This window comes from Capricornis sumatraensis, chromosome 7 (genome assembly GCF_032405125.1).
Source record: "Capricornis sumatraensis isolate serow.1 chromosome 7, serow.2, whole genome shotgun sequence".
Lineage (NCBI taxonomy): Eukaryota > Metazoa > Chordata > Mammalia > Artiodactyla > Bovidae > Capricornis > Capricornis sumatraensis.
The window spans coordinates 2901812-2928225 of NC_091075.1; the positions used below are offsets into that span (position 1 = coordinate 2901812).

A 26414-nucleotide genomic window follows, 5' to 3' on the forward strand; every position below is an offset into this window, starting at 1 on the left:
TATCATTCTTAGAAATTGCTCAAAGTTGCTTTGCTATTGTTCTTATTTCTAATGTTGTATTAGAAATATATATCTTATTTCTAATAATAATATTAGAATGCAATTCTAACAATTTCTGTAAATTAATTTGTGAAATGAGAATCTTATAATAAACATTTTATTTTTACTTTTTTCATTTTATTAGAAACATAAGCAGAAGATTTATGTGGCTTATGTTCATGCATGTTTAAGTAACACTATAATAAAATATGATTTCAATCTTCACAAGATATATGTGATCATTTTTCTTCTAAAGCTCTATAAGCTCTAGTTCTGAAATATTGATCTAATTATCTGTTATTTTACAGATGTGTAAATTAAAACTCAGCAGATAAAATTCTTTCCAAGCATCAAATGGCAAAGTACAGTTAAGACAGTTAAGTAGTCAGGTTTGTGTGTGTGTGTCTGCTAAGTTCCTTCAGTGGTGTCTTTTTGTGACCCTATGGACTATAGCCTGCTAGGCTCCTCTGTCCATGAGATTATCCAGGCAAGAATAGTGGAGGGGCTTGCTATGACCTCTTCCAGGGGATCTTCCAGACTCAGGGATTGAACTCATGCCTCTTATGTCTCCTGAATTGGCAGGTGGGTTCTTTATCACTAGCACCACCTGGGAAGCCCCCTAAGTAGTCAGGTAAGGGAAACGAAAAACCATAAAATTGAGGGAAACACTCAAAGTTTTATTTAAAGCTTTTCAGCAAGGAGGAAGTCATCATAAAGGCAGAGATCAAAGATTTCATCCTCAATCATGACATGTATAAGTAGTTCAGTTCAGTTCAGTTACTCAGTCATGTCCGACTCTTTGTGACCCCATGGACTGTGGCATGCATTTATAGTAGAAAAGGCAGAAAATAGAGTGGAATGGGATTATCAGACTAAATAAAACTGAGGAACACCTGGTTTAGTTTTTAAGCAAAATAAATATTTGGGTAAATGAATCTTACTTCTTCAAAGATAGTCTTAACTCCATTAAATTCCGTCAGATAATTGCTCAAAAATTCTATTTTTCTCTCTCTACCATATATATATGGTATATATATATATATATATATATATATATATATATATATATATATATATATATATATATCTCAGACTTCCCTGGTATCTCAGCTGGTAAAGAATCCACCTGCAATGCAGGAGACTCCTGGTTGATTCCTGGGTCAGGAAGATCCCCTGGAGAAGGGATAGGCTACCCACTCCAGTATACTTGGAACTTCCTGATGGCTCAGTTGGTAAAGAGTCTGCTGCAATGTGGGAAACCTGGGTTCAGTCCCTAGGTTGGGAAGATCCCCTGGAGGAGAACATGACAACCACTCTGATATTTGGGCTTGGAGAATCCCCATGGACAGAGAAGCCTGGTGAGTTATAGTCTATGCATCCACAGAGTCAGATACACCTAAGCACAGTAGCAGAATATATATATATTCCCATCACTGAGTCTGATCTATATTTTGTTAAATAGTATTTTAGGATTATTCTACATTTGAATTTAGATAGTAAGTGAAAATATTTTACTTTGAGATAAATCATCTATTTTGAGGAACTAAGGGATTTATATTTTATTCTTTTTTGTAGCAAAGTCACTTGTGGTTTATTTATCCCTTGATCATATATACTTTATCCCAAACCAAGTTAAAATAGCATGAGTTTATGTGTGTGTGTGTGTGTGTGTGTGTGTGTGTGTGTATATATATATATATATATATATATATATATATATATATTCCCCAATACTTACAATATCATTTCACAAACAGATCGCAGAGTGACTTGCTTTTCAGACTATACGACTTGCCATGTAGACTATTAGACTGGACTTTATACTATGTTCTACTTAGATCTATATATTCTCTTCACTAAAGTAAAATAATAGCAGTTCACAAATACACACACACACACAAAAAAAAAAACTCTAGGTATTTGATTAAAAGAAATCTAGAGTTGTAGGATACGAGGCTAGGTATATAGTTCTGAAAGCAGTTTGCAGTATGCAATTGTTCCTATTTTCCTATAACTGCCTTTTTGTTGTTGTTTAGTCACTGAGTCATGTCCAGCTGTTTTGCATCCCCATGGGCTGTAGCCCACCACATTTCTCTCTGCATGGGATTTCCCAGGCAAAAAACACTGGAGTGGGTAGCCATTTCCTTCTCCAGAGGATCTTCCTGGCCCAAGGATTGAACCTGTGTCTCCTGCATTAGCAGGAAGATTCTCTAACTGGCAGCATCATTCTTTCTCTAGATTTTTCAGTGTGTTTTTACTCTGTAAAAAGTTTTCTTTTATTTTTCTTTCTTTCTTTCTTTCTCTTTTTTTTTTTAGCAAAGAGGATTATTAGGGAAAAGTGAAACCAAGGAAAATGCATTGAGAGGAAAATAAAGAAGGAACCACTGAAGGCAAGCTGTTGTTGAAGGCTTGGCTTTTACACATTCTAACTGATTTTCCCATTAGCAGGAGAGAATCAGCAACAGAGGGAGTGATGAGAAGACAGTCACTGGAGTCAAAGACGAATGACCTTCAAGTCATTAACCTTCCTTCCCAGAACCTTTTATTGCACCATACTCTTCTTATGGAATTTTTCATCTCCACGTTTCTAAGTGTGTAGATAAGCGGATTGAGCATTTGGACAATAATTGTGTAGAAGAGCGTAAACACTTTATCTTATGGTAATGTTGTGGCAGGTCTAATGTAAACAAAGATGACAGGTACGAAAAAGAGAATCATGACTGTGATGTGGGAACTACAGGTGGAAAGTGCTTTATGGTGGCTTTCTGAAAAATATGTGCACACATTATACAAAATCAAAATGTAGGAGGCCATCAAAACCACAAAGTTCACCAGTCCCATCAAGCCAGAATTGGCAACGACAAAAAGCCAATTTTGTATGTATCAATGCAAGCTAGTTTCAACAAAGGATACACATCACAGAAATAGTGATCTATTTCATTGGGGCCACAGAAAGGTAAAACAATCTCAAGAAGAAAGAGACCAAGAGAATGAAGTCCCCCTGCACATGATGCTATGAGAATTGAGTGATGTCTTTGCCTGCTCATGATGATGGCATAGTGGAGAGATTTACAGACAGCCACATAACAGTCATAGGCCTCCCTGCGAAGATGACAACCTCAATCCCCCCAAAGAAGTGTGTGGTGAAAAGCTGTGTCATGCAGATTTTATCGGAAGTGGCCTTTTTCTCCATCAGAAAGTCAGTCATGAGTTTGGGTGTCACAGTGGAGTTGTAGAAGAGATCTGAGAGTGTAAGGCAGTTAAGGAAGAAGTACATGGGTTGGGTGATTAGCTGACTGCATGTAATAAAAATCACAATGATCAAATTCCCCAACCAAATGGCCAGGTAACAGAATAAGATAAAGAAAAAGCAGAGGATCCAGACTTTCTTGTCCATAGACAGTCCCAAGAGAATAAATTCAGTAACGTTATTTCTATCTTCCATGCTCTGATGTTCAAGAAAGTTGTCTGAAATGACAAAAGCAATGAAACTAATCATTGATGAGAAAATGGAAACCTAGTATCTACTTAAAATGGCACCAATTCCTTTTAAAGGCAAGTTATTTTGAGACCCACTGAAATCATTTTCATTTAATACAACTGTTTTGAATATCTAGTACTAATATTCTTCTAAGAGCACAGTGATAAATTAGACAAAGTTCCAGTTTTTATATAATTTAAATTATTTTGTGAGGAAGCAAGGAATTATTTTTCAAGAATAAAAAAAAAGAGATAATAGTGTTAAGTAGTGTGACATATAATGTGCCAATTTAGGATGTAAAATAGAGTTAACTACAGAATTTGCTTGATTAAGTGGTTTCTAATGAAATCACAAAATTGGTGTAGAGTGTGTGGGTATGTTTTGCAGTACTTGGTGCAAAGTCAATGTTAAATAAATATCAATTAAATAAAAAATTGGAAAGTGAACAATGTGTTATAATTTTGAAGGAATAATACAAGAAATAATCAATCATCCTTTATTAAGGTAATTCATGATAAAACTGAAGAACAAATCATTTTTGTGAGTGGACTCATAATCCTTTTTGACTTTTAAGTTAAAGTTAGTTAAGTCGCTCAGTCATGTCTGACTCTTTGTGACCCCGTGGGCTGTCGCCCACTAGGCTCCTCTGTCCACGGAATTCTCCAGGCAAGAATACTGGAGTGAGTTGCCATTTCCTTCTTAAGGGGATCTTCCTGACTCAGGGATCTGACCCTGGGATCTATCCCAGGTCTCCCGCAGATGCTTTAACCTCTGAGCCACTAGGGAAGCTGTTTTGACATTTAAGAGGAAATAATTCCTTCATTTGAAATACTCCATGAAACTTTCATATTTCTTAAACTTCATTTGTAGCATCTCTAGGTTAATGTATCTACAACTCTGATCTTCCTATTTGTCTATATTTCGTTTGCAAGATTATCTCCTCTTTCAAAATAAATTAACATTCAGAAGTTATTTGACTTACATCTTATCAGACTGTAATTATAGTTGCCTAGTTTGGAAATAATATACTGAGAAAAGGGCTCCTCTAATTCCAATGTAATTCCCCCAAACACATTACAATAAACAAGATGTAGCACTTCTTCCTTTAATTTATTAGAGAATTCACTCACACAATCTGCATGACTATATAAAAGAATCTCTTCAGCTATCTAAAATAGAAACAGTTATACCTGTATTCAGGTAATCATCTGGTATATACACTACATAAGTAGGCAAAATACCTAGTTTTTTCCTCCCATTCTATTGCTTAACTGTTCATTCACTAGGATCCCAGGCTTCCATTCATAAAATAAAAGTGATTAGATAATCTCTGAAGATCTCCCCAGGTTCCAATAATGTGTGACTTCTGATTCTCCATTAAGTAACAAATACAGTGTTAATTTCATTACTATGTATGTGTCTCAGTTTACTTCTTTGTAAAATCAAGGTAAAGATAATATCTCTTTATATGGTGATTTTTGAATAATTAGTTTCTAAATATGAAATTTCTTAAAGCCATATCTGGAAAGTACTATATATTTAATAACTATTGGCCATCCTCAACAATTACTAAGTGCTTCCCTGGTGGCTCTGATGGTAAAAATCTGCTTGCCATGAAGGAGACCAGGATTCAATCCCTGGGTTGGGAAGATCTTCTGGAGAAGGGAATGGATACACACTTCAATCAGAGAAGGCAATGGCAAACCACTCCAGTTTTCTTGCCTGGAGCATCCCAGGGATGGGGGAGCCTAGTGAGCTGCCGTCTATGGGGTCACACAGGGTAGGACATGACTGAAGTGACACAGCAGCAGCAGCAGCACACAGTTCAATAAATATTTTTGCCTGTAGAATTCCATGGACAGAGAAGCCTGGTTGGCTACAGGCCATGGGGTCACAAAGAGTCAGATACAACTGAGCAAATAACACACACATAATTACTAACTATAAGATCAAGGCCTCAGAGAAAATGTAAGTAACCATCTCAGGAATTGGATCTTGTACTGTCCTTCCCCGAACAAGATAGGAAATATTATTAATATTAATATCAGAAACTTCAGAGATAACACAACTCTGATACTCAAATGCAAGAGTCTTCACCTCCTTAAATATTTTTTCCTTTTTGCTTAAAATAAGCATGTGGTGCCTAATTTACAGGATTACTGTGGAGTGTAAATAAGCTTACATATCCAGAGCTTGATGCTCAAGAAGATGTTAGTTTCCCCTCCTTCCTTTTGGAACCCCCATATTGTTATAAATTTAGGAGGTCCTCACACTATTTGAGTGGTAGTTCAGTTCAGTTCAGTTCAGTCGCTCAGTCATGTCCCACTCTTTGCGACCCCATGAATCGCAGCACGCCAGGCCTCCCTGTCCATCACCAACTCCCGGAGTTCACTCAGATTCATGTCCATCGAATCAGTGATGCCATCCAGCCATCTCATCCTCTGTCATCCCCTTCTCCTCCTGCCCCCAATCCCTCCCAGCATCAAAGTCTTTTCCAATGAGTCAACTCTTCACATGAGGTGGCCAAAGCACTCGAGTTTCAGCTTTAGCATCATTCCTTCCAAAGAAATCCCAGGGCTGATCTCCTTCAGAATGGACTGGTTGGATCTCCTACCAGTCCAAGGGACTCTCAAGAGTCTTCTCCAACACCTCAGTTCAAAAGAAATCAATTCTTCGGCACTCTGCCTTCTTCACAGTCCAATTCTCACATCCATACATGACCACAGGGAAAACCATAGCCTTGACTAGACAGACCTTAGTCGGCAAAGTAATGTCTCTGCTTTTGAATATGGTATCTAGGTTGGCGATAACTTTTCTTCCAAGCAGTAAGTGTCTTTTAATTTCATGGCTGCAGGCACCATCTGCAGTGATTTTGGAGCCCCCAAAAATAAAGTCTGACACTGTTTCCCCATCTATTTCCCACGAAGTGATGGGACCAGAGGTAGTAGATTCTTGCAATTAAGGTTATGAGTTCTGGACCTACATGGAATGAGATACTGGCTCCAAAATTCACTTGGAGCATAATCACAGATAAAATATATAACCTCAGCTTCTTCATCTATAAAATGAATAATACTGTAATTAACTCTGAGATCTGCTGTAAAGATATGATGAGTTCACTTATATAACAGCTTAGGACAGAAACTGGTACATATTAAGATAAAACATTTAGTAAACATTCATTGTCATTGAATATATTTATATTTATCATATCAATGGCTGTATTGTATTATTTTGAATAACTTATTTACAATGTGCAATATTGTAACATGCGATAAATATGGATAAGACATAGCAGAGTTTCCCTGCCATAAACAATCTGCTCTTTCTTAGAAGGCTGGGGTTGCTCACTTTGAGGAAACATCCTATCATTTAGCCAAATCTTTCTCTTTGGTCTGGGTTGAGCTGACTTTCCACATTTCTGAAGGTAAATGTACTGCTTATTTCAGCCAGTTAATACTTTTGTTTTCTTTCTTTTGAATTAATTAACCTTATCCAATTAGACAGTTGTTTATGTTCCCCTTTGATAATTTTTCTTCATCTCAACTAAACTTAGGAAAAAGAAACCTACCACTTGAATACTATCCATTCAAATACCTTGTTTGAAAATTTAATCATACATTTTTGCTTCTGCATAATCTTAGAAGCATACTGGTGTTTTGATTTTAATTTTTTTAATATATCTTCAGTTCCTTCACTGAAATACGGTCCACTTATCTGATGGGCCAGTGCATTCTTCTTCATATTAAACTTTTTTTCTATAGTGGAATCCAAAGGGCTAGTAATATGATTAAATTTGTGAAATATGAAAAGACAAGTAAATCTAGTAATATTTGTATAGCTGCTGAGAGACATGGCACTGATAATTTTAAGGGCTCATGTGAAAATCACAACTCATGATACTTGCAGCCAGGTTTTCCCAAATAGTAAAAATAGCATTTTAAAGTTTCTGGAATTTATCAAATGTTAGTTAGAAGGCTTCTATCATAAATACAATCAGACTGATTCAAATATTCATTTTAAGGAAAATCACTATTATAATTAGGAAGTGGATTTAACTTAACAGCTGTTGACTCATCAGAGAGATTTCTTATAAGATGTAGCTTCACACCTAATATAATGTCAGAATTTTAAAAATTATAATTTCCATGAAGTAATCCATCTTTAATTGCATAAAATCTTACAAGAGAACTTGTGAGTTCCACTGCTACAGATATGCTTGGTAAATTGAACTAATTTTGAGATTTTTTTGGGGCATGCATTTTTTCCATTTATTTTTTCCACAAAAAATAAATATGTGTCTCTCTGATATTTTACCTTTGTCTCTATAGAAAAGTGACATATATATATACATATATACATGATATATTCTGCTTGATGTTAAATTGGCATTTAAGGAGAATTCTGACAAAATGTGTAACATAGAAAAGGTCTCAATATCTCTGACGATACAGAAATTTCCCATCAGTATACTTTGCCAAAGATGTAAATCATAGCTTCAATTTCTCAATTTCTACCTAATAAATAAACATGCCAAAGTTCTTAATTATATTTCCCTATTGTATCAACATGCAAAGCACTGAGATCAGACATGGGACATGGAAACTATGAGGAAATTGAGTATATAATGACTATGGACATGGAGTATATAATGCTCATTTGTCAGGACAGGGCAGAATCAGTTAGCTGAGGAAGGCTGAAGTGAGCTACCATGGGAAATACTAATAACCCTACAGATAGAATTAAAAGTTCAGAGAGTAGACTCAGGATTTAAGACTTAATTTTTCCTGGGGAGAAAAAAAAAAGCTTGTTAGGGCATTATAATTTATGGCTGATGCCTGGAAAAGACTCCTATATTTACCCCTATGCTTTTCTTTTTTCAGGAAGCTCACATGCCCCCATGGGCTTCTCTTGCAGATGTGCAGACAATTTCCCAATTTATCTTTGTAAGGCAAACTCCTTTGTAAAAGGATATTCTTTTTTTCTGATTCAATTTTCCATATTTTGCAGAATATGTTCCATATATTTGCAGAATATGTTCCATATATTTGCAGAATATATTCCATATATTGCAGAAAATATATTTTAAAAATAACTATAACAAAAATAAAATTGTCTCAAATTTATTCATATAAAAATATTTACTATCTCCTAATTCTAAAAGGTCTGACTTGGACAAAACTTACTATGGAGAATGCATTTGCTGTTGTTTAGTCACTAAGTTATGTCCCACTCTTTTGCAAATCCACAGAATGTAGCCTGCCAGACTCCTCTGTGCATGGAATTTCCCAATAAGAATATTGGAGTGGGTTTCCATTTCCTTCTCCAGGGGAAATTCTTGACCCTGGGATCAAACTCACATCTCCTGCATTGGCAGGTGGGTTCTTTACCATAGAGCCACCAGGGAAGCCCTAGAGAATGTATTTAGTAGTGAACAAAACAGCCTTTGTCCTCAACGAGGCTGGAGACTAAGGAAAGAGACAGACAAATGAAATAAACAAGAAAATAAGCAAATTTATAATTACAAATAGTATATTTTAAATGAACAAATAGGAAGTTGTGGGTCAATTCTTTTTAATCTATAGAATTTTTAGTCAAGTGTAAATCTTGGACATTCTTATGTTATACAGATATTTATTCCTTAGTTGCCTCTTGAATTTTCCTTTCAGTTCAGTTCAGTTTAGTCACTCAGTCGTGTCCAACTCTTTGCGACCCCATGAATTGCAGCACACCAGGCCTCCCTGTTCATCACCATCTCCCGGAGTTCACTCAGACTCACGTCCATCGAGTCCGTGATACCATCCAGCCATCTCATCCTCGGTCGTCCCCTTCTCCTCCTGCCCCCAATCCCTCCCAGCATCAGAGTCTTTTCCAATGAGTCAACTCTTCTCATGAGGTGGCCAAAGTACTGAAGTTTCAGCTTTAGCACCATTCCTCCCAAAGAAATCCCAGGGCTGATCTCCTTCAGAATGGACTGGATGGATCTCCTACCAGTCCAAGGGACTCTCCAACAGTTCAAAAGCATCAATTCTTTGGCTCTCAGTCTTCTTCACAGTCCAACTCTCACATCCATACATGACCACAGGAAAAACCATAGCTTTGACTAGATGGACCTTAGTTGGCAAAGTAATGTCTCTGCTTTTGAATATACTATCTAGGTTGGCCATAACTTTTCTTCCAAGGAGTAAGTGTCTTTTAATTTCATGGCTGCAATCACCATCTGCAGTGACTTTGGAGCCTCCCAAAATAAAGTCTGACACTGTTTCCACTGTTTCCCCATCTATTTCCCATGAAGTGATGGGACCAGATGCCATGATCTTCGTTTTCTGAATGTTGAGCTTTAAGCCAACTTTCTCACTCTCCTCTTTCACTTTCATCAAGAGGCTTTTTAGCTCCTCTTCACTTTCTGCCATAAGCGTGGTGTCATCTGCACATCTGAGGTTACTGATATTCTTCTCCACAATCTTGATTCCAGCTTGTGTTTCTTCCAGTCCAGCGTTTCTCATGATGCATAGAAGTTAAATAAGCAAGGTGACAATATACAGCCTTGATGTACTCCTTTTCCTATTTGGAACCAGTCTCTTGTTCCATGTCCAGTTCTAACTGTTGCTTCCTGACCTGCATACAGATTTCTCAAGAGGCAGGTCAGGTGGTCTGGCATTCCCATCTCTTTCAGAATTTTCCACAGTTTATTGTGATCCACACAGTCAAAGGCTTTGGCATAGTCAATAAAGCAGAAATAGATGTTTTTCTGGAACTCTCTTGCTTTTTCCATGATCCAGCGGGTGTTGGCAATTTGATCTCTTATTCCTCTGCCTTTTCTAAAACCAGCTTGAACATCTGGAAGTTCACGGTTCATGTATTGCTGAAGCCTGGCTTGGAGAATGTTGAGCATTACTTTACTAGCATGTGAGATGAGGGCAATTGTGCGGTAGTTTGAGCATTCTTTGGCAATGCCTTTCTTTGGGATTGGAATGAAAACTGACCTTTTCCAGTCTTGTGGCCACTGCTGAGTTTTCCAAACTTGCTGGTATATTGAGTGCAGCACCTTCACAGCATCATCTTTCAGGATTTGAAACAGCTCAACTGGAATTCCATCACCTCCACTAACTTTGTTCATAGTGATGCTTTCTAAGGCCCACTTGACTTCACTTTCCAAGATGTCTGGCTCTAGATGAGTGATCATATCATCATGATTATCTGGGTCGTGAAGATCTTTTTGGTACAATTCTTCTGTGTATTCTTGCCACCTCTTCTTAATATCTTCTGCTTCTGTTAAGTCCATACCATTTCTGTCCTTTATCAATTTTACTTTATATAATTCTATAAGACAATTGTATTTTCTCATCCATTTTTTACCTGCAAATGTAGTATTTATATTTGTTGAAAAGTTGAAATCATATGTCTGGATTCATCTTTTAAAAAAATTTACTTAATCTTTATTGTTTGTCTGAAAGCTTCTAAGATCTTTTCATGTACCATTGAAATTTTTTAAACAGCTGGTGGGTATCTGTGAATTCATCTATTTCTATAGTTTCTTTAAAGTTTACCATTTGTCAAAGGATACATTTTAAAAGAGAATATTATTGAATTTTTATGAAAATGATGAATGGACATGTCAAAGATTCTATTGAATTTATTATTAATATTTAATGTAGAAACCAGTAAGATGTTACCATCAGTTCAGGCAACACTTCACCACATATTTTCATCAGTAAGGGTTGCTAAAATGAATTTGTAAATTGATGCAAAACTAGTCAAGTATCCAAAGGGCTATCATTAATTACATTTCACCTGATACAATTTGAATATCTATGGCCAGACATTGTTGACATTGATATTATTTTGTGAGTCAACTTCTCTATTTTGAGTTGTAAAATATCTTAGCCAAAAATTATGAAAGGTAGATAATAACCTGAATGCAAGAACTAGTAAGATCACTCCCTAAATTAAAAAGAATCTCACTGTTCTCTTTCTTGATATTATATATGCTATTAATGATCCAACTGAAGAGAAAAATATGGCTGATGCTCTTGAGAAGCTGAGAAGGGAGGAGATCAAATTGCAAAAGGAAAGGAGTTAAATCATAATTCCCTGGTTAATGATTGATATTGACAATGAAGTGTTTGCTTACTTATCTTATTAAAGTATAGTTTATTTACAATGTTGTGTTGGTTTGGGGTATATAGTCATGTGATTCAGTTCATATATATGTGTGTTCATATGTATGTATATTTTTCATCTAAGATTACTTTTCATTATAGGTTATTACAAGTTATTGAGTATAGTTTCCTGTGCTATACAATAATCATTGTTGTTTATCTATTTTATGTTTGGTAGTTTGTATCTGTTAATCCCAAACTCTCAATTTATCCCTCCCCTCCCCTTTTCGTTTTGGTAATTATGTTTGTTTTCTGTTTCTGTGAGTCTTTTTCTGTTTTGTAAATAAGTCCATTTATGTATGTTAAAAAAGAAAAAAAAACACATGTAAGTGATTGCATATATTTGTTTTTATCTGTCTGACTTACTTTACTTAGTAAGATAATGTATTGGTCCATCCATGTTGCTGCAGACTCCAGGTATTTTAATAATCCACATTCACAAATTTTATTCCAAGAATAAAAATAAAACAGAAACATCTGTGTTAATTTTTGAAGTTTTATTTTTATATAATACAAGTCTCATTGGTTGGAGGATAGGGCTTCTGAAGCAGAAGGAAACTTTGAGGGTTGGCTGATCTTCTTATTAAAGACCCTGCTTATTTCACACCAGAAAGTGATCTTTCACTTTCCTGCTCTGTTGTGTTCTCTGACGTGTATACTGTGCATGCCCTATCCAGGAGTTTTCGATAGCTGTTAAGAACTAGACTGAAAAGAACAACATGCAAATATGTTAGGATTATCTATAAGAATCTCTAGCACATAATGTTTTTAGGTTTATTTGTTGGGCATTTTCAACTGAGTCATAGAATTATGCTATTTTTTTCTTTTTTACATTATGAACCCATTTTAAGAATCCTCAACATTGACAACTCATTTTTATCTAACCTGGCTTTCTCTACAACTTGAAAACAAATTCTCATGCAAGTACATCATATCTATGAAGTTTTTTTAAAGACTTTTGAGATTCTACCCATTCCTAATCATTTATCTAGAGGCCTGATCTTGCTTCTAGTTATTGCTGACATTGGGCAAAAGTGCTCCAGAATGACTTTCAGTTCCTACTGGAAAAACTGCTATTAACTTGAACAGTGACAAAGATGTGATCATTGATTTTAAGTGGTATTCTCTACTTGTCCATTCTAAGAAAAAAATAATAATAATTTCACCAGTAATAGGTGCATTGCACACCGTGCTGTGCTTAGTCACTCAGTCATGTCCTACTCTTTGTGACCCCCTAGACTGTAGCCTGCCGGGTACCTCTCTCCATGGGGATTCTCCAGGCAAGAATATTGGAACAGATTGTCATGAGTTCCTCCAAGGGATCTTTCCAACCCAGGGATTAAACCCAGATCCTCCACATTGCAAGTGGATTCTTTAGTGTCTGAGCCACCAGGGAAACCTAGTTGGAACATGACATTAATATGAGTCCCATTCTCACACCCTCGCTTCTCCAAAGGAAAGTTATTATCAGAATGGTTACATTTCTGATGCATAACAGGAGACTGGGCAATAAAATAGCAAATATGTATTGAGCATTTACTGTGTGACCAAGCAGTGTTTCAGTCCTGCACATATCCTCACAAGACTGTGTGTTGGACTGTTATTATCACTTGGTGGATGGTTTGTTGAGCATCTGTTTGTTGAGCATATGTCCCAGTTTTCACAGTTAGTAAGCAATTCTGGGTCCACAACACATGCCCATAACAAATATACACTATCAGGTGCTAGAATTAGCCAGAGTTGCAGTTCACGTTTACATGGACAAAGTTGGGAGAGACAGTTCCTTTGAACAAAAGAAAAGAGATTGATGTGAGGCTTAGATTAGAGTACTGGTGTTGGACATATGAGAAGCTCCAGATGGCTGCTGGCTACACAATTATCAGAGTAGAAAGCTATATTTTTAAGAAATTGCAGGTCCAAAATTTGGTCTTTTAGGATATTCTTTAAATGATGCAAGTAAAATGTTGGAATTATCTTCTAAATCATTGCTACCTGGAATTGGCTTTATAGAATAAAGTCACATACAAGAATGGGCTCTATGGGTTCTCAGTGTTTATTTGTATTACATGATGCCTTTGATAGTCTACTGCAAAATATCTAAATTGACTATACAGCCAAAAGATCAGAGGGGAAGAGAAGATATAAATAAGAAAACAAGAAAACTAGTAAAGAGCACAGCAGAGAGTATGGATAAATCCGGGGAGTTGTAAGCTTTTGCTCATAATTAAATCTATATATTGCTAAAACAAAATGAAACAAAAAAGCATATAAGGAAGAATTATACATTTTAAAGTCTTCAGTGTAGAAAATTACTATATTCAACAAATTCAGTGGTGAAAATCAAAGGTATCTTTTAGTTCATTTCCTTTCTTACTGCGATATGGCACTAGAGTTTCTTTATGGAATTCTTCATCTCAAAGTTTCTCACTGTGTAGATTAGAGGATTGAGCATGGGAGCAATGATAGTACATAAAAGAGGGAACACTTTGTCTTCTGGTAAAGTAGTTGCTGGTCGAAAGTAAATGTAGAATAAAGGAGCAAAGGAGAGGACTACCACAGTGATGTGGGAACTGCAAGTGGAGTAGGATAGAGTAGGATATCAACAAGACCACAAAAGTCACCCGGCCCATGAGGCCCGAATTGGCGATGACAAGGAGAACGATTCTGGTGGTGTCAGTGCAGGCCGGTTTCAGCAATGGATACCCATCACAGAAGTAATGATCTATTTCGTTGAGGCCACAGTATGGTAGAAAGATGGCCAGGAGAAACTGACCGAAGGAACACAGGAACCCCCAGCGCAGGAAGCAGCAATCATGGCAACACACTTCTGTCTGGTCATGATCAGACTGCAGCGCAGAGGCTTGCAGATGGCCACATAGCGATCATAGGCCATCCCCGTGAGGATGAAGACCTCGATCCCCCCAAAGAAGTGCATGACGAAGAGCTGTGTCATGCAACCATGGTAGGAAATGGTCTTCTTTGCTGCCAGCAAGTCAGCGATCAACTTGGGGGTCACAGTGGAGGTGTAACAAAGGTCAGAGAAATACATGGGCTGCTTCATAAGTTGACTAGAGGCGATAGAAATCATTACAAGTAGGTTTCCAATAAGAATTGCAATGTAACAAAGTAAGAACCATAAAAAACAGAATTTCAATTTCCCTTTTCTGAGAAAGTCCTAAGAGAATAAACTCTGTGAAATTATTCCTATTTTCCATGACTCAGAGCAGTTTGTAGCCACCTGAAATTAAATAGTTATCAATCTTTATAAATATGTAAATACAATGATGCATATTATTCCTTGTCATGGGCATTTTAAAATGGAAAGCATTCAAAACGTGAAGAAAAAGATTTTGATTTTGATTTTGAAAGGTTTTCCTTGCATTCTTTTTGTCCCTTTCTGAAAAATATTAATTCCTGATAAACAACTTTGATATCTGATTTAAAAACTAACACTGTAGAATGCAGCATATTTATGCAACCATTCTGTTAGCATGTATTATCAAACATAACTGGATAATATGCCCTGGTAGAATTCAAGAAATGGTACTGTAGAAAAAAATCAGTCATCCCTTTCCTATTCTATTTGTTATTGAGAAAATAGACAGAGAAATGAAAATTTGAGAGAAAATAAAAAAGCACTTATCTGTGGATAATGTTATATGTGAGAAATTTTCTTCCATCTATCCTAGGTGAAAATGTGATAAGTAGAAAAAATTAACCAATTTGGAATCATGAGGTTTATATACATGGCCAAAATCAGCTATATATCTGCCGTACCTAATTTACAAATATGATTAATTTACAAATGTGCTTAATTTACAGATAGAATATTATATTTTATAGTCAAACAAAAAGATAACAAATAAAGTATAATTACCTCTATTTTTTCAAAAGGTATCATCTCAAACTTTAAAAATATTTATTTTCTACATTCAGTAAGGCATTTGAGGTTAACAGTATGTTTCACTTGAATTTTAGTCTCATACAGTGTCTTACTCACTTGCATAAATTGGCTTCTTTCTAATCGATGTACTCAAGCTGTTCAACTCTTCCTAATAATCAGTCATCCTGAAAATGTTCCCTTCATTCTGTTCCTGTATCACATGTATCTCAGGCTGGTGTCTCAGTTCCTGTATCTCAGGCTGGGTTTTCCCTCTTCCATTCCTATTACCTCCTCCTCCTCTTAGTCCCTGCTGTAAAGTAATGTAAGACCAGCTCTAATAATATGCTCATAACTATTACACCTTTGAACAAACCAATACCTTTCTACTGGCAGAAGTTCAAGAAGCATAGACTAGGGAGAACTACTGAGAATTAATCATTCCACTAAGTCACACCAAAATTCTCTACTTCAACTATATAAAACACAAGACCTTAGTATTTAAAATATTTTATTTCATTTACTCCAAACTTCAGAACCAATATATTCACAATTTATTTTCAAATCTGTAATGCTCCTCTTCTTATTTTTCATTTTCAGTGAAAATGACATTCAAATCTGTGTACATAAAGTAGGGTTTGGAAGAGAAAAAACTGCAAAACTATCTAGTGTATGAGAGTCATCATCAATGGCCACAAAATGACATTTAAATATGTAACAACTGAAGAGTGAAGAGAGGATATTTGCAGTGGTCAAATAAGCCATCTCATTCAACTAAAAATTATATTTTAGGCTTTTAAAATAATTCCCAATAATTTAAAAGAATGCAGGGCTCTATTCTAACTTCTCCCTTAAATTATATTCTTTTGATTTTGTGGGAAACCATGTAAGTTATATATTCAATCACAAATTATTCTTTATTTAATATTTGACTTACTGCATGAATTAATCAATTAACTTATATTTTCTCAGCGTTTTTTTCCCTTACAATTTGTCTAAAATCCTACCTCTGAGATTCTTTATCAGATAGCAGGTTAAATCATATTTGAAAAAGACAATGTAAATGCCATTTTGGTAAGTGCATTCGCAGACTAAAAGTGGAAAAATCAATGAAATGATTATGGATTATCAAGAAAATAAGCAAAAGCTTTTAAAATGCAGATTCTTTTGCCTTACCAATAGTTGACTATTTCAGGCAAATTGAAAATTATTTAAAAATTTTAATCTTGAAAATGCACTCAGTCTAGGCCATTTGAAAGAGAAGGAATATGTGAAAAATACCTAGAAATTAATTTGCATTTTAAAATATAAAAACTGTTTAATGCATGACTCAAAACTATAATCTATATTCCGGAACAACTTGAAAGCATTTTCCCTATTTTCAGTTATGTCTATGGAAAATAGAAACCGTGACTCATATGTCTATAAGAGTCATTTTCATATTTTCAAAAATTAATAATTATATAAACAGAAGATATTCTTTAAAATACTGGACTATTTGAAAAGTGAAGCAAAATATTGTCTCCTTCATCTTGTTGTACTATTTTCTAATTTGTTGGCATGAGTATGCCACATTCATTTTTTGTATTTCAGTTTAGGCTTCAATAAGCAATGGGAGTTAAACTATATGTTTAAGAATCTCTGCTGGACCCTAACTCCTTGTCCATGGTTCCAACATAAATTTTGAGGAGTCAATAGCTGGATGTTGATGACTATTATTTTCCAAACAAATGATTTACAACTCCCCTCCAGGTTATTGTGTCTCATTTCCTTTAAAATTAACTGAGCCAGTCTCAGAAAGAAACACAACTCCACCAGCTTTCCTTTTCCTTTGATCCTTTATAGTCTGATATTTTAAATTATCTTTATCCAATCCAGGTATATAGAAGGCTCCATCATCTATAGTTCAGACTTAAGTATTCTTCTCTGGAATCCCTAATTATTTCCTGAAAAAGTGAACCTGGACTAGCAGTTTCAAACCAATCTTTACTCAATACTATCACAGTCTATTAAACTCCTACTACTTCCAGGTTGATTTCAGTAACTATAGCCCACCATGCTATAGTTACTCACATATTCTAAGTCTTGTGGTTCTTAGAACTATCTACCTTGCTTCATTTTTTTTTCCTAATTATTACCAGATACCGTTAAGTGCTTTAGCTTATCTCTCTAAAACAATCTTATCTTGGTGAGAGTTAAGGCCAGTGCCTCATTTTCTCCCTAACCTGGACATAATGAAAAACAAAACCAAACAAAATTTATGCCATTCAAATCTATATTGAATAGTGAATGTTTGACTTTAGAACAAATTATATAAACTTTCTGAGCCATTTTACTTGTTTAATCCCTAAAGAAAGGAAACTAAAACTCATGTCTTTTGGATGTGGGACAGGTTATTAACCAGTTATCAATTACTATGTGTCAGGAATTGTGCTAGGTGGAAAAAAGACTAAAATCATCTAGGAGGCTTTATTAAATTTTTCATGTAGTAAGTGAGTTATCTAGTTCTCCCATAATAAGATTGTGACTGGATAATGACAAGTTATGAAGGATTTGATGAATTAGATTATACAATACATTCCTCATTTAATCAATGATATGGCACTGTATCTCATCATGAATCAAATTATTAATTCCGTTAGTTTTCCCATTATATCCTCACTCTTCACTTTGATTATTTTAAATATTCAGTATGCATTTGTCAAATAAATTTTATTTCAATATTTGATAGAATGAAATGAAAATTCATTTTAATTATGTCATTATCATTATAATTATTTTGTCATATGTTTAAGAGACAAAAACACAGAATGCTTACAATAAAATTTACTTCTGAATGATAGAGACTCAGAAAGTTCACCCTAGAATTGCTCTCTAATTTTTCCTAGTATTCTATTAGAAAAAAAATCATTTGAAGATCACATAAATTCACCCCTGTAACCTTGCCCCACTTCTCCCTCCTTTGGCTTACTGTGGAGACTAGACCTTTAAGAGTAGTCTTATATATTAAAACTCTGTCACCCCTAAAACCCTGGTTGTCTCCAACCTGGCTGGTCTCCAAAATGTACAGAACTAAATCTGACCATGCACTATTAGCCACTCTTTCATTTATTCTGAATATTTATTCAGATCATCTTCATTAACCTCCTATTTTAATTGACAACCCTGTCTTGGCCAAATTGTAATAGAAAAAGTGGTGTTTTTAAATACAGGAGTGAGAAACTCAAGCTACAAATAGGGCACATTCAGGCAATTAATAGAAAGTAAGAGCAGAGTGATTTAACATACTTTGTACCTCTTCAGTTTTTCTTTAACAAATTTTCTGTGTCCTTTACTGAAATATCAGTCACCAGCTTTCTGCTTTACTAGCTTCCCTTTAACATTCCCCAAGTTATGAAAAAAATGTTTATCACTGTCATTTTTAATACTTTATGCAATTGACATAGGAAGGGTAAGTTATCACACATGAATTGTACAAAAAATATGTAGCCATGAAAGAGATGCTCTGTATTACCAGGTATATAGAGCAATAGTTTCAAATGTTGACTGTATGAAAATGTGGTTAAAGTTTCCTAACAAACATTAGCCAAGGGGCAAATGATCATTAAATTATATTTAAATAATAAATTCTAAAAACATATTGATCTAGCAACAGTGATTAATTGTGGATTGATTAAAGAAAAGTTAATTCATGTCCAACTCACCAGATACTTGGCTTAAATCTCAGGTACATGTAATATTTCACAGTACAATAATGTAAATTAACCAGTAAATTATATGACTATGTAGTAATATGTTTCATTATACAAATACTTCTGTAAAAATCTGAAAATAGAACTTACCTGCTCTCTAAGGTAAGGTGTCCAGCTTTTTTCTTAAGCAAATTCAAAACGCTTTTCCCAGTTTTATTTTAATATTTAAGAGAACAAAATGGTGCCATCATTTATGTTGGCAACAATTCTTTATTTCTCTTTAAATAACACTTTTATTATATTCTATGGTGAACATTAAAACAAAGACAACACAAGGTTCCTATCTGATTTCTAAGCAAATTTAACTGGGAGATATTTAATTTGCAGACATTTATTGGGCTCCAAAATCACTGCAGATGGTGATTGCAGCCATGAGGGTAAAAGACGCTTACTCCTTGGAAGGAGGGTTATGACCAACCTAGGTAGCATATTCAAAAGCAGATACATTACTTTGCCAACAAAGGTCCGTCTAGTCAAGACTATGGTTTTTCCAGTGGTCATGTATGGATGTGAGAGTTGGACTGTGAAGAAAGCTGAACGCCGAAGAATTGATGCTTTTGAACTTTGGTGTTGGAGAAGACTCTTGAGAGTCCCTTGGACTGCAAGGAGATCCAACCAATCCATTCTAAAGTAGATCAGTCCTGGTCCTCTTTGGAAGGAATAATACTAAAACTGAAACTCCAGTACTTTGGCCACCCCATGCGAAGAGTTGACTTATTGGAAAAGACTCTGATGCTGGGAGGGATTGCGGGCAGATGAGAAGGGGATGACGGAGGATGAGATGGCTGGATGGCATCACTGACTCAATGGACGTTTGTTTGAGTGAACTCCAGCAGTTGGTGATGGAGAGGGAGGCCTGGCGTGCTGCAATTCGTGGGGTCGTAAAGAGTCAGACAGGATTGAGCGACTGAACTGAACTGATTGCAGTATCTCTGTGAGTTTGGAAATTCTCTTTGGGATAATGTGACCAAAGTGAAGCTGAACTTTTCTGAACATTATTCAAAGACCTAAAAATAATTATATCAACCAAATCATATGTTCCCTATGTGTATATGGAAGCTAAGTACATATCAGCTTCTATTTTATTATGGGGACAATTGTGAGAAAACTTAATGATCTGGAAAGAAAGCTCATAATACCCACACATCAGAGAGAAGAGGCAGGTAAAAGGAAAACATTGATACTACCTCAGTTCAGTTTGTGGAGTGTACTGGCTATTCCAGCATGCATCTCCTGTAGTCTATTAATAATAAAACCACTTTGAAAAGTTACCACAACCTGTTGTCCATTCTTCCTCAATGTCTTTCACTGTTGATTTTTCTGTCCACAGTTCACCCAAATAGCTCCCTTATATACCTCATCCCTGTAATGGAAGGTAATACCAAGTCTTTTTATGGTTACTTACGTTTTTCTTATTTCTCAGTAACATTTTGAGACAGGATTTTCTCTTCTCTGACAGCACTTTATTCAAGCTCCAGAGACCATATTCCTCAAATGTTTCCATTTTTAAAAATGGCACTTAACAACTTTAAGTGCACAACTCAGTAACACTGCTTGTATTTACAATATTGTGTAATCGCTATATATTTCCAAAACATTTTCATCACTCCAAACAGAAACTTCACACCCATTAAGTAATGACTCTTCATTCTCCTTTCCCTCTGCCACTGATATCCTTTAATATACTCTGCCTCTGTGAATCTTCTTACATTTCATGTAAGTGAAATTATGCTCCTATCCTTTTTGTTGTTGTTGTTAATAACTTAGTTACTTTGGCTGTATCAGGTCTCAGCTGTGGCACAGGGATCTCTCATTGTGCTGCCTGGGCTCTTCACTGCAGTGGGGGTTGTCAGTTGCTCTTCCGCAGGTGGGATCTTAGTTTCCAATGAGGGATTGAACCCACGTTTCCTGTGTTGCAAAGTGGATTCTTAACCACTGAACTACCAAGGAAGTTCCCTATCCCTTTTTTTCTACATTCCAATTTAATCTTGATTTTTCACAAAATTCTTTTTTGTTTTAACAATCTCTTTCTTGAGTCCAACCAACTCTTTTTTGGCATAATCTCTTTTTTCTATTCATGTTTTATTTAATATTAATGACATATTTTTAGTATTTTCAAATAATCATTTAAAGAGATTTAGTTCAATTCAGAGTGTTATGGTTTTTGTCTGTTTTCTCTGAGTGTGCCTTTGTGTACGTGTGATGTTCTTCCAACAACACAAGAGAAGACTCTACACATGGACATCACCAGATGGTCAACATCAAAATCAGACTGATTATATTCTTTGCAGCCAAAGATGGAGAAGTTCTATACAGTCACCAAAAACAAGACCAGGAGCTGACTGTGGCTCAGATCATGAACTCCTCATTACCAAATTCAGACTGAAAGTGAATAAAGTAGGGAAAACCGCTGGACCATTCAGGTATGACCTAAATCAAATCACTTATGATTATACAGTGGAAGTGAGAAGTAGATTTAAGGGCCCAGATTTGATAGATAGAGTGCCTGATGAACTATGGAATGAGGTTCCTGACATTGTACAGGAGACAGGGATCAAGACCATCTCCATGGAAAAGAAATGCAAAAAAGCAAAATGGCTGCCTGGGGAGGCCTTACAAATAGCTGTGAAAAGAATAGAGGTGAAAAGCAAAGGAGAAAAGGAAAGATATAAGCATCTGAATGCAGAGTTCCAGAGAATAGCAAGAAGAGATAAGAAAGCCTTCTTTAGCGATCAATGCAAAGAAATAGAGGAAAACAACAGAAAGGGGAAAACTAGAGATCTCTTCAAGAAAATTAGAGATACCAAGGTAACATTTCATGCAAAGATGGGCTCAATAAAGGACAGAAATGGTCTGGACCTAACAGAAGCAGAAGATATTAAGAAGACGTGGCAAGAATACACAGAAGAACAGTACAAAAAAGATCTTCACAACCCAGATAATCATGATGGTGTGATCACTAATCTAGAGCCAGATATCCTGGAATGTTAAGTCAAGTGGGCCTATGAACAAAGCTAGTGGAGGTGACGGAATTACAGTTGAGCTGTTTCAAATCCTGAAAGATGATGCGGTTAAAGTGCTGCACTCAATATGCCAGCAAATTTGGAAAACTCAGCAGTGGCCACAAGACTGGAAAAGGTCAGTTTTCATTCCAATCCCAAAGAAAGGCAATGCCAAAGAATGCTCAAACTACCACACAATTGCCCTCATCTCACATGCTAGTAAAGTAATGCTCAAAATTCTCCAAGCCAGGCTTCAGCAATACGTGAACCGTGAACTCCCTGATGTTCAAGATGGTTTTAGAAAAGGCAGAGAAACCAGAGATCAAATTGCCAACATCTGCTGGATCATGGAAAAAGCAAGAGATCTCCAGAAAAACATCTATTTCTGCTTTATTGACTATGCCAAAGCCTTTGACTGTGTGGATCACAATAAACTGTGGAAAATTCTGAAAGAGATGGGAATACCAGACCACCTGACCTGCCTCTTGAGAAATCTGTATGCAGGTCAGGAAGCAGCAGTTAGAACTGGCCATGGAACAACAGACCAGTTCCAAATAAGAAAAGGAATACATCAAGGCTGTATATTGTCACCCTGTGTATTTAACTTCTATGCAGAGTACGTCATGAGAAATGCTGGACTAGAAGGAACACAAGCTGGAATCAAGATTGCCGGTAGAAATATCAATAACCTCAGATATGCAGATGACACCACGCTTATGGAAGAAAGTGAAGAGGAACAAAAAAGCCTCTTGATGAAAGTGAAAGTGGAGAGTGAAAAAGCTGGCCTAAAGCTCAACATTCAGAAAACAAAGATCATGGTATCCGGTCCCATCACTTCATGGGAAATAGATGGGGAAACAGTGGAAACAGTGTCAGACTTTATTTTGGGAGGCTCCAAAATCACTATAGATGGTGCCTGCAGCCATGAAATTAAAAGATGTTTAGTCCTTGGAAGAAAAGTTATGACCAACCTAGATAGCATATTCAAAAGCAGAGACATTACTTTGCCAACTAAGGTCTGTCTAGTCAAGGCTATGGTTTTTCCTGTGGTCATGTATGGATATGAGAGTTGGACTGTGAAGAAGGCAGAGCACCGAAGAATTGACACTTTTGAACTGTGGTGTTGGAGAAGACTCTTGAGAGTCCCTTGGACTAGTAGGAGATCCAACCAGTGCATTCTGAAGGAGATCAGCTCTGGGATTACTTTGGAAGGACTGATGCTGAAGCTGAAACTCCAGTACTTTGGCCACCTCATGCGAAGAGTTGACTTATTGGAAAAGACTCTGATGCTGGGAGGGATTGGGGGCAGGAGGAGAAGAGGACGACCAAGGATAAGATGGCTGGATGACATCACTGACTCGATGGATGTGAATCTGAGTCAACTCCGGGAGTTGGTGATGGACAGGGAGGCCTGGCGTGCTGCGATTCATGGGGTCACAAAGAGTCGGGCACCACTGAGCGACTTAACTGAACTGATGTTATTACAGGGACATATTCAGTGTTTGGAATGTTTTGACACATTTTATGCTTTTTCCCTCTCCCTTTGTCGTAGCATTATATGGATACAAATTTTTTCTTTTCTTTCTTTCTTTCTTTTATTTATTTATTTTTTTTGATTACTTAGTGGAGTAAATTTTGGGTTTTCTGTGGCTTATAAGGATTCTAGCTTAGTGCTTTTTTCTTCTGTAGTGTAGTAAAATGAAGTGTATATGAATACACACACACACATACATATACTAACACATACATACATGGATATGTATGAATGTGTATATTTTGTTGTTGTTCAGTTGCTAAGTCGTGTCTGACTCTTAGAGACCCCATGGACTGCAGCATGCCAGACTTCCTTGTTCTTCACTATCACTCAGAATTTGCTCAAATTCATGTCTGGTGAGTCAGTGATGCCATCCAACCATCTCGTCCTCAGCCACTCTTTTCTTTTGCCTTCAATCTTTCCCAGCATCAAGGTCTTTTCCAACATGTCAGTTCTTCACACCATGTGGCTAGAGTATTAGAGTTTCAGCTTCATCATCAGCATATATATATATATATATATATATATATATATATATATATATCCCTCTTTATCTAAAATGCATGGTTGTTGAGAGATTTTGATTATCAGTTTTTTGTGTGTATGTTTCTTTTATCATGTTTCTGGAAGATCCTTAACACAATTTACTCATTTTGCTTCTCTTAACATTTATAACTCTATTGCAATCCTTTTCCTTTCCTCCTTTGTCTTAGAAAGAAATTTCCCTGAAGTTTGCACCTCATATCCTATACAATTGCAAGCCTTCTTCTTGCAGCCAGTGCTGCTTCCTATCAGACTTTTGACCTGCTTTTAATTACTGATTATGTGAGTAGAACTTTATTATTTATTTTACCTGTTTTGTCCCACTAATAAGATCTCCACTTTCATTTTCCCTTTTCTAAACTGTGTCTTCAGATTTCTTCATTCTACACACTTAGAATTATGGTAATTTGAGACCCAGAGGTCTTTGCATTCCTTTATTTACTTACAGGTAAATTTCACTTCATGCAGTTATCTTCCCACAGTGATGAAAAAGAATGGTTTATTCATTTGATTCCCCTGGCCTGAAAAGTTTTTGGGAGGATGGGTGGGAAGATTAAATTTTAGGTCCTAACAGTGTCTTAAGGCCTTTTAATAGATTTTGCCAGAAGAATGCTTTATCTATTTTAATTTTGTTGATATCAGTATGTTATAATATGTAGCTTATTTTGATTATCACCTAGATTATATCTCATATAGTAACTTTTGCTATGGTAGTCTATTCCTTTGTAATTTTTTAAAGGCATGGCTTTACAGCTTAAAACGGATTGCCTTATTTACTCTTGTATTTGCTAGTAACCAATAAATGATAATTTTATTATTAAAATTGTTGTGTTTTACTTATGGGCTAAGACATAGTCAACTTTTTAAATTCCTTAAGAAAGATTGGAAAAAATTCTATTCCTTATTAGTAAATTTCTATGATATAATGTAATTGTGTTATTTGGGATTATAACAGAAACACAATCACACACACTCACACACACACACACACACACACACACATATATATATATATATATATATATATATATATATATATATATATATATATATATAATATTGTTTTTAGTTTAAATTTAGAGTCTGTTTATTTCTCCTCTCATCTCCTATAGTTTCTGGCTTATGAATATTTTTGTTTTGTCATTGAATTATATATATATATGATAATAACATTATAACTTCCTTATGCATTCTTATTTTTGTAATATATTAATAGTATTTGCTTCTGTAAGGATTTTAATATTTATATTAATATCTGCACATATTATTAACCATGTTTTGTGTATTTACTTCTTATAAAATTAATTGAGATGAAGTGTTAACAATCTTCATTACCTAAACTATGTGATTATGTAAGTGACCAAGAGACAACACATCACTTCTAGTTCAAAAACAAAAATTAGAAAAAAAAAAAAAAAAAGATAAAAATCAAAGGTGAATTGTTGCTTGAATGTGATCTAGTAAATTGCCATCTTGAACACTGGTTTCCTTATTCCTGAAAGAGACATGAAATTACCAACGGACAAAAAAACAAACAAAAATACACAACCTAAAAACAGAATTTTTTTTTTATTCTGTGGACTTAAACCTAGAAAATAAGGGGCTTCCCTGGTGGCTCAGATAATAAATAACTCACCTGTAATGTAGGAGATCCAGGTTCAGTCCCTAGGTCAGGAAGATCCCCTGGAAGGGAAATCGGCTACTCACTCCAATACTCTTGCCTGGAGAATCCCATGGACAGAGGAGCCTGGTTGGCTACAGTCCATGGGGTCAAAAAAGAGTCAGACATGATTGAGCGGCCATGCACACACAAACCTGGAAGACAAAGTCTCAGTTAATTCAGAGAAATTGCTCTGAAAAGGGAAGGGAGGAATCAGAATGTATATGCATTTTGCAACAAAAAACCAGGTCGTCAGACCATCAGAAGATTATTGGAAATGAAAGAAAACCAGAAAGCTCATGTTAACGAATTTAGGGCTTTTCTGCACGTGGGAAGAGGAAATAGTCTGGGCTCCTTGAAA

General features: G+C 35.7%; 2 pseudogenes; both read right to left on the reverse strand.

Annotated features, from left to right (window-relative positions):
- Positions 1–2550: 2550 nt before the first annotated feature.
- Positions 2551–3316, reverse strand: LOC138082230 (olfactory receptor 4P4-like; annotated as a pseudogene).
- A 10752-nt stretch (positions 3317–14068) lies between these two features.
- On the reverse strand, positions 14069–14897 carry LOC138082306 (olfactory receptor 4P4-like; annotated as a pseudogene).
- Between the last annotated feature and the right edge of the window lie 11517 nt (positions 14898–26414).